Source organism: Neophocaena asiaeorientalis, unplaced genomic scaffold (assembly GCF_003031525.2).
Source record: "Neophocaena asiaeorientalis asiaeorientalis breed wild unplaced genomic scaffold, Neophocaena_asiaeorientalis_V1.1 scaffold388, whole genome shotgun sequence".
Classification (NCBI taxonomy): Eukaryota; Metazoa; Chordata; class Mammalia; order Artiodactyla; family Phocoenidae; genus Neophocaena; species Neophocaena asiaeorientalis.
Genome location: NW_020172738.1, coordinates 2,799,724 through 2,808,200, shown reverse-complemented (window position 1 = coordinate 2,808,200; position 8,477 = coordinate 2,799,724). Strand labels below are relative to the sequence as shown.

Genomic DNA, 8,477 nt, shown 5'->3' with positions numbered 1-8,477 from the left:
TTTTTTTTTTTTTTGCCGTACGCAGGCCTCTCACTCTCCCGCTGCGGAGCACAGGCTCCAGACGCGCAGGCTCAGCGGCCATGGCTCACGGGCCCAGGCGCTCCGCAGCACGTGGGATCTTCCCGGACCGGGGCACGAACCCGCGTCCCCTGCGTCGGCAGGCGGACTCTCAACCACTGCGCCATGAGGGAAGCCCCAGACTCAGCATTCTTAAAGCATCCCAAGTGGTTCCAATGCACAGCCAAGGGTGAGGATAACAACCCAGAGACACATCTCAACTCAGTGTTTGTCAAGGCCTGGTCTGGAAGGTCGCCTGAATCAGAATCACCTGGACTTGTACCTAAAATGCAGGTTCCTGAATCCCACTTCAACCAACTAAAACCGACTCTCTAAAGGCGGTGCTTCAACAAGTCCCCACTGGTCCCCTCCCCGACCCCAGGGCTTCCAGTTTCCTGTTGTCCTCTGTAGAGGCCCAGCTCTTGGTCCCTCAGCTTTTAGCTATTAAAAGCTTCCTATTCACCTGGACATTGCACTGTTCACAGGATTTGCCCCCAATATACCATCCCCTTTTCTAGCCTAGTTCTAATTCCTTTTTTAAGGTAGAATTTGTTTTTAATTTACTGTCAGAAAAGATTGTTTTCTTCCCATCAATCTCATCGTTACCCATGGAGACGAGATAAAACCTTGAAAATGGACCTTGACAGGCCAAAGGGAAGATAGGAAATCTGCAGGCTTCCTACCCACCCTGCACCTCACCCTGTTGCATTCATTCATCTCTAGGAAACGGACATTCCATTGCTAAAGGCAACTCCTAAATGTTCAATATTGTCCAGTATTGGGTGTTATCCATTAACCTGGGCCATCAGGTTTCACATGAATACCTAACAGCTCAGACAGGGCTTCAGAGAATCACAGAGCTTCTAAGTTAGAACAGACTTTAGAAGTCTTTAAGCTCCAGCTCTCCAGCCATCCCAGCTGCTTCCCAAACATTCTTCCGACAGTGTGTTAAAAGCCTCTAGAGGGACAGCGGAAAGCTGGTACTCACCTAGTTGTTCTCCCTGAGCACCTGGTAAAGAGGTGTGTCAGGAAAATGGAATAGCAGAGAAGGAAGGTACAAATGTAACAAAAGGGAAAGCACAAGCATTGGTCAGAAGCGAAGTTAAGGAAGAGAAAAAGCAGAAAAGTGGAGTAAACCATGAGAGACCTTACAGGTCCCCAAATCCTATGGTAGCAGCTCTGGTCTTTCATTGATGGAAAAGAACAATTCTGCAACAAGGGAATTTCTTGACTAGGACACCCTATGCTAGAAAACTATTCCAAGAAGCCAAAAGTCATTTCTCTTTTCAACAGGCTCTTATAATTTTTTCTCTTTGCACTAAAAAATAAAAAGACAGGAGTGTTTGAAGCAATACAATAAACTATTTTTTTAAGTTAACTAATGGCTTTAGGACATAAAAAAGAATGATGGACCTAGAGATAATCATACTAAGTGAAGTAAATCAGACAGAGAAAGACAAATACCATATGACAACACTTATATGTGGCAACTAAAATATGAGACAAATGAACTTATCTACAAAACACACAGACTCACAGACATAGAGAACAAACTTATGATTACCAAAAGGGAAAAAGGACGAGGGAATAAATTAGGAGTTTGGGATTAGCAGACATAAACTACCACACATGACATAAACAACAAGGACCTACTGTATATGTATAGCACAGGAGACTATATTCAGTATCTTATAATAAACTATAAGAGAAAAGAATCTGAAAAACAATACATATGTATAACTGAATCACTTTGCTGTACACCAGCAACTAACACAACATTGTAAATCAACTATACTTCAATTAAAACATAATAATAATGCGCGTAAGAGACTTTCAAAACTTTTCTCCATAACCAAAATACCCATACCTCTAGCAAATTAACAGGGCATAAAATAGTCCCTCTCTTCTTAAATACAGCGGCGTGTCCTGATTTCACAAGAGCAGGTACATTTGCTGCAGGCGGTCAGCACTTTCCACCAGTACTAAAATAACCTAAAATTGTTTTTCTCTCTGCATCTTTTAGACTGTGACATTTAGCCCTCACTCCCAGGCAATCTTGACAGAGCCAGTGTTGAGCTACATCACACTGTTGTATTTGTGTACATTTCTGTAGGCTACACAAAATTATCACTTCAAATCATGCCCCTTAATTTTATCCTGCTGAGGTTAGCTCAGCGTACTCTGGGATTCCAATTTCTGTTACTCCTTTTTCAGTCGATTTCCTCAGCTTTCCAATATGTAAGCAAATCTCCTAAAGGCTTTCTATGTGAGGGTAAGAAATCCACTATTATTTCATTTTATTATATTATATTTTATTATGTATGAGAATTCTCTAGGATGATGGCATTTCTTTAAAATAGACCCCTGAGCCCAAAGCTAAATAGAAATTGCAACCAAACCAAGAAAACCTGCTTCCCCCATGTAGTTCTTTTATTTTATTTTCATGGAAAGTCAGTGACGGCTGCCAGGGAGGAGTGGGGGAGGGGAGACCGAGTATGAATGATTGAACGCAGGCTGATATCAGCCCTTATTCCTCCCAAGGGTCCTTCTTTTCTCCATCTAATCCCACATTTTCTCTTTTAGTCCCCTGCTTCTTCCCTTATCGCCACTTCCTCCATCCTCACTGATATCAGACCTTATCAACCCAACCTCCTCCACAGATCACATAAAACAGGACTGTCTCAGCCAGAATGGACCACAGTCATTGTCAAAGGCTGGAAGACACAGGACATGGAGGGAGAGGAAGGGCTCAAGAGCCAGAGGCCAAGTCCACTTCCTGCGTAGGCCGGATTCAAACTCTAGGACCGACACGGAGCCTCTTCTCAGAAAGCTTACAGGTTCTAAGTTCAAATATGTTATCAGCAGGAAATGTAAATTATTGAGGAAATGAATCTGACTTTGAATCGAGAGGAGAGCCTATGGGGTATGCCAAGAACGTTGTCCCCAGTGTGTAAGACAAGGTAAGTAAGGTTTGGAAGCGGGAACGCATAAAGTACCACTGAAGACCAGTAAAAGAATTCCAGCGGGTTAGACTAGAACAAGAGAGTTGAAACACTGCTGGAGATAAAAAGCTCACAGCCTTGGGGAGGCTGGAAGAGCTATCCACTCTGTAACTTTGATGACAATGGCTGGACAAGAAGTTTCTGTTTACTCCAAGGGCTAAAAGGGAAATGCTGAGAGACGCAGAAACACATCATTCAAACCATTACATTCAACTCCATAAAATTGATCGGAAGCTAATATATATTTTGCGAGCTAAGCAAAATATGTATAGACTGGTTTTTTAAATTATATGCACAGGAGAGCTAGACAAAGCACAATTTTCATAGTTTCTCCTATTTGCTTGTACAGCCATTATTTAAGACCTTTTCTTTAGGCCTTTCAAAAAATCCAAATACATTACCAAAGCAGTTAGAGAGAATCAAGCAATTACAGAGAATCAATGTTCCTTTTATTGTAAAAACCTAATGATAGGGAAGGAGCATACAGAAGCTAGGAAATACAAAGCATTTTCCTTTCCCACATTTGCCTGTTTGGGAAACAATACGAGCTTTCCACATATGAAGGCAAATCAATAAATCCATACATTCAACAAAAAGCTACTTGTTGTTATTAGCTATTTTAACTGATTCATCATAAAGTCTGGACTTGTTCCCAGCTGTCTCTTTACTCCAAGTAAACACTGAGTAGTTCAAGAACTGAAACTGTCTTTGAATATAGTATGTACATTTTCTCCACACTAAGAAAAAAGAGATCATGTAGAAATGTCCATTTGAGAATAAGAGAAAGCCTACCCAACTCAAGTCACCCTTTTAAAATATAAGAGGATTTTAGAGCTGATAGAACCATAGATCATCGAGATGACCCCATTATCAATCAGGTTAAAAAAACAGGTCACGAGGGTTTAAATAACTCACCCAAAATCCCAGAGCAGGCAATGCCTTTTTTCTTTTCACTAAAGCACACTTTCCCAATGAGTTTCCCAGAATGTCTTTTTGTATGCAGAGTAAATCTTTCAGGTACCTCAACTTGGACTTATTTTGCCCTTCAAATTAGCCCCCAGAAACAAGGCTTGGTCCCAAACTTAGACAGGGAACTAGTGATTCACCCATATGAATGCTTCTACTCTTTCAATTCTTTTCTGCACAAGTGCCAAGAGAGTGCTTATTGCAAATATACATATATACACATATATATTTTCCTATTGCAAATATACATATATATAGTTACCTACTGCAAATATATATATATACGCCCCCAAACTTCTAGGCTTCTACTTAGTTCCAAAGGAAATCAATTCTTAAATATTTAAAGCAAATAAACAGGCATTTACCACCTATTAACACCATGGAAGGAAGTAAGACACAAAGATTACATGAATAAAGCCATGACTGATTAGAATGCCCCGTGGAAGAAAGAGGGCTGATGAATAGGTGATGCTTTATAAATGGCTCTTGTTTACTGAAAAGTCAGGACATGAAGAAAACAAGCTGCAAACAGAAAGAAGACAAGTGGTGAGAAGGAGAAGAGAAAGAGAACCATTCAGGAGCCATTAATGAGCTGACATGCTCAGCAAGGTATGAGCAGTGTGAGTAGGGAAGGAGAGAGAGTCTCTCACAGAAAAGGAAACAAAAGACCTAAGGGAAATGGAGAGAAGCAGGTGGCAGGGAGAAACTCCAGCATCTGGGAGGGGTTAGACACTGAAATTGCACGCAGTGGTGGTGAGATACGAGAGTCTGTATCTTCCAAGATGGCGCAGCAATGGCTCCCAGCCAGCACCCTCTTCTGCAATGTGACCTCTCCTCTTTCCCATCAGGAGATGGAGTCTTTCTCTACATTCTTGAATGTGGGAGAGCCTATGGCTGCTTTGACCAATAGAGCAAGGCGGGAAGTAAGGTCACACCAATTCCAGGAAGGCTCTTACCTGGCCAAGTAGCTACTGCTTCCTGCCTCTTGGAAGGCAACCACCATGTTCAAAAGAAGACTCTCCGGAAACCACCGTACTATGAGAAGCCTAAACCACATGGAGACACCGTAAAGCACAAGACCTCAAGGCTGGAGGTGGAGGGGGAAGGGGAAACAGGCTGAGAGCACCGAAGCACCAGACTTATGCGGAAAGAAGCCATCTTAGCAGTGGATCCTCAGCCCCAGGGACACCTCACGAATCCGAGACAAATTCCTCAGCAGAGCCCTTCCTGAATTCCCAACCCGCAAAATCCTAAGCAAAATAAATTGGCAGTTTTAAGCAAGTAAATTTTGGAGTAATTGGCTACACAAAAATAGATACCCAAAATACTGAGAGTACCATAGTAACAAGTCAAGTCTTACAGAGAAGCAATTTTCAACAGATTTTGAACTGCTGGATGTTTTGTCCAAAAGATACCTTATTTGGAACCCAAAGATATAAAACAGAAAAAAAACCAGAGGTGCTCTGATTTAGGGGGGCAAGGTGATAGGAGCCCCAGGAGCTCTGCACTGCAGTGCAGTATGATCCTGAAACTAATTCATTCTGAACATGTCAGCTCCAGAAAGAGGACCCACCACACTCATGCAAGAAGCCCTGACTGTGACCCAGCTCGCCAAGGCAGCACCCAGATGCAGGTGGAAAGCTCTTAACCTTGGCCTCCACAGCCAGAGGGAGCCTGGTTCTAATAGAAGGTAAGAGTTAGAAAAAGATACTGCCCTTTGACTAGCCCCTTCCCCTGTCTCGCGGTCTGACCACTGACTCATCCAACTCCCATGTGGCATGATTCCTCTGACTTATTTTCAAATCATCTTAACAGTCTTTCAAAGATCCCAGCAATCCCTCACCTTGCTTCTTCCCCTTTCCTCTTCCTTCCCCTTACTCTTTTTTGCTCTCGTAAGAGAAGGGAGGAAAAGAAATGGAAAATTGTTTGGCATGGTTTTCCATGGTAGTTGGGTGACTGGACTCTGAATCCAAACTCTCTAGATTTCTGTCCTAGTTTTCCCAGTCACTAGCCGGGTCGCTGGGCCTCCATTTTCTAAGCTGTAAGATGCGTGTGATAATAACAGAACCCTGCCCATAGAATTGATGCAATACTTAAATGTAATATGTGATAGTCAGGGCTCAATAAATGTTAGGTCATGATTATTATCCTCACTAAAGCTTACAGCTTTCCGATATTCTAGTACGGAGACCGCTGTAGGTAACACCTGAGATGTACCATAGATAATTACGCTTACATAAAGTACAAGATTCTTTACACATTATTATTAGCCTTTCAAAGACTTTATTCACATTTTGCTGAGGAGGACTTACTAAGGTGACTGAACAGCACTGCCATCACCATACTAAGGCCTCACTGGGTGGAAATGCTAAGGGGAGTTTTCGGAATTGTTGTCTCCACTGGTGTCAGTCAAGTTAGCAACACCAGGGCACCGGTTTAGATGAGCCAGCCCTTAAAGGACCCTCAAGCAATACATGGAGTCTAGTGTAGCAGAGAGACAGAGAGCTTCCCATCCTTCCAAACTGAAAGTCTTCCTAGATAAGAAGACCTGGAAAATGGCAAACAAAGCAAAATGTCTGTGGAAAGCAACACAGGGTTGATTCATTTTCCCTGTATCACAGCAAAGCTAAGGAAAAGATGTTCATGTTTGAAAACTCTGAGTTGGACATTCTGGGAGAGCACCCAGAAACGCCACCAACTATACCAGGGGACCCTAGAAGTGTTACAGATTCACAGAAAGTAAAATCTTCTGACCAGATGTTTAAAATAGTCTCCTTTACTTGTGGCACATAGATTGAAAGCTAATATATCACAGGAGAAACACTTTTTATCGATAGCACCTTCTTTTCATACCTGCAGGGAAAAAAATCATTGCAAGCTATTGGCTTGCCTGGAAAAGACCAGCTGATTTATGACCAGGGTTTATTCCCATTGACAGTATCTGGTGGTGATAGGAACATCCCGACCATCTCCTTCCTCCCAGTACTTGCCTGGAACAGAAGCCAACAGGGGCACGCTTCCCTCAAGTCATAAGCTCTGCCTTCTACGTACTTTGTGCCCCCCAACTCTCTCTGAAATTTAGAAACGCTATTTAAATACAGAAGAAGAATGTCTGGAAGAAGACACTTCAAACTACCAATAAGACTTTCTTGGTGAGTGAAATAGATAAGAAGAAAGGAAAATGAGGGAATTCTTTCTTTGTGTACTTCTGCATACTGAACATTTTTGTCTTCATAACTAAAAAAAAACTGAATAATTACCGAAACTTTCTGGACTCTGATTTTTCTCACCTGAAATATGACAAGAGCAGACCATAACTAAATGATATGAAGACATTGCTTCCAGCTCTTAAATCCTGTGAGATCAAAAATGCTCCCCACACAGCGACTTACCAGGACTTACATTTCCACATCTTAGTGAAAAGGCAAAGAAGAAAAACAGAAGTCGCTTAATGTCTCAGTGACTCGGTTTCCTCATCTGCAAAATGGGAATAATAACAGCATCTACCTCATAGGGTTGTTTTAGAATTAAATTAGCTAAGAAAAATAACTGGCAAAAGACATCAGATGTCAGCTAGGATTATTTTTATTATTGTCATAATTATTGACTCTATATCAAGCAATAAAGTATCTCTGCCAGTATTTTCCCTAACTAATATAAGCACTGTAGAATATTTTGAGCTAAAATATTCTGTCAAAATATAGCTATGATTAAGTATATCTCTCTGATTAAAATGTTAGCACCAAAGGCAGTGCCACATTGAACACAAGACAGTGATTTTAGCGGATAAGGATGAAAAGTCAAACACTGCATCATTTCAATACCAATGAAATAGTAAAGAAAGCATTCCAACCTCCAAGGAGTTCTGGAAGAAGAGCTCCTACAGAAGGCTGTGCAAATTCAAAGTTACTCATGTTTTCTATCAACATTTTACAAAACACTGAGTAGGAGATTCTGACACAGACATTCTAAAGCTAAATAAACGCTAACTATAATACAGCACTTGCATACTAAACATCCAGCAGCTCACAAAGCAAATCTGGAACTGAGACTGGAAGGAAGCATCTAAAGAACTCAATTCCACAAACATGTACCAAGACTCATCTCCTTGATAAAGGACTAATAGATGTCTGTTCTTCCAAAATTAATATGCATATTTCACTCACGTACAATCAAAACTCAAGCAGAATGTTTTGGGATGTGGGGTAGGGGCAACTCACTGAACAATTATAATTTTCATATAAAAAGTGAGGAGGGGGCTTCCCTGGTGGCGCAGTGGTTGAGAGTCCGCCTGCCGATGCAGGGGACGCGGGTTCATGCCCCAGCCCGGGAGGATCCCGCATCCGCGGAGCGGCTGGGCCCGTGAGCCATGGCCGCTGAGCCTGCGCGTCCGGAGCCTGTGCTCCGCAGTGGGAGAGGCTGCGGCCGTGAAAAGCCCGCGTACCGCAAAAA

General features: G+C 42.1%; 1 protein-coding gene across 1 annotated transcript in view; it reads right to left on the bottom strand.

Annotated features, from left to right (window-relative positions):
- Positions 1–8,477, bottom strand: part of DNER (delta/notch like EGF repeat containing) — a 247,215-nt gene that overhangs the window by 222,612 nt on the left and 16,126 nt on the right. The window lies entirely within an intron of this gene.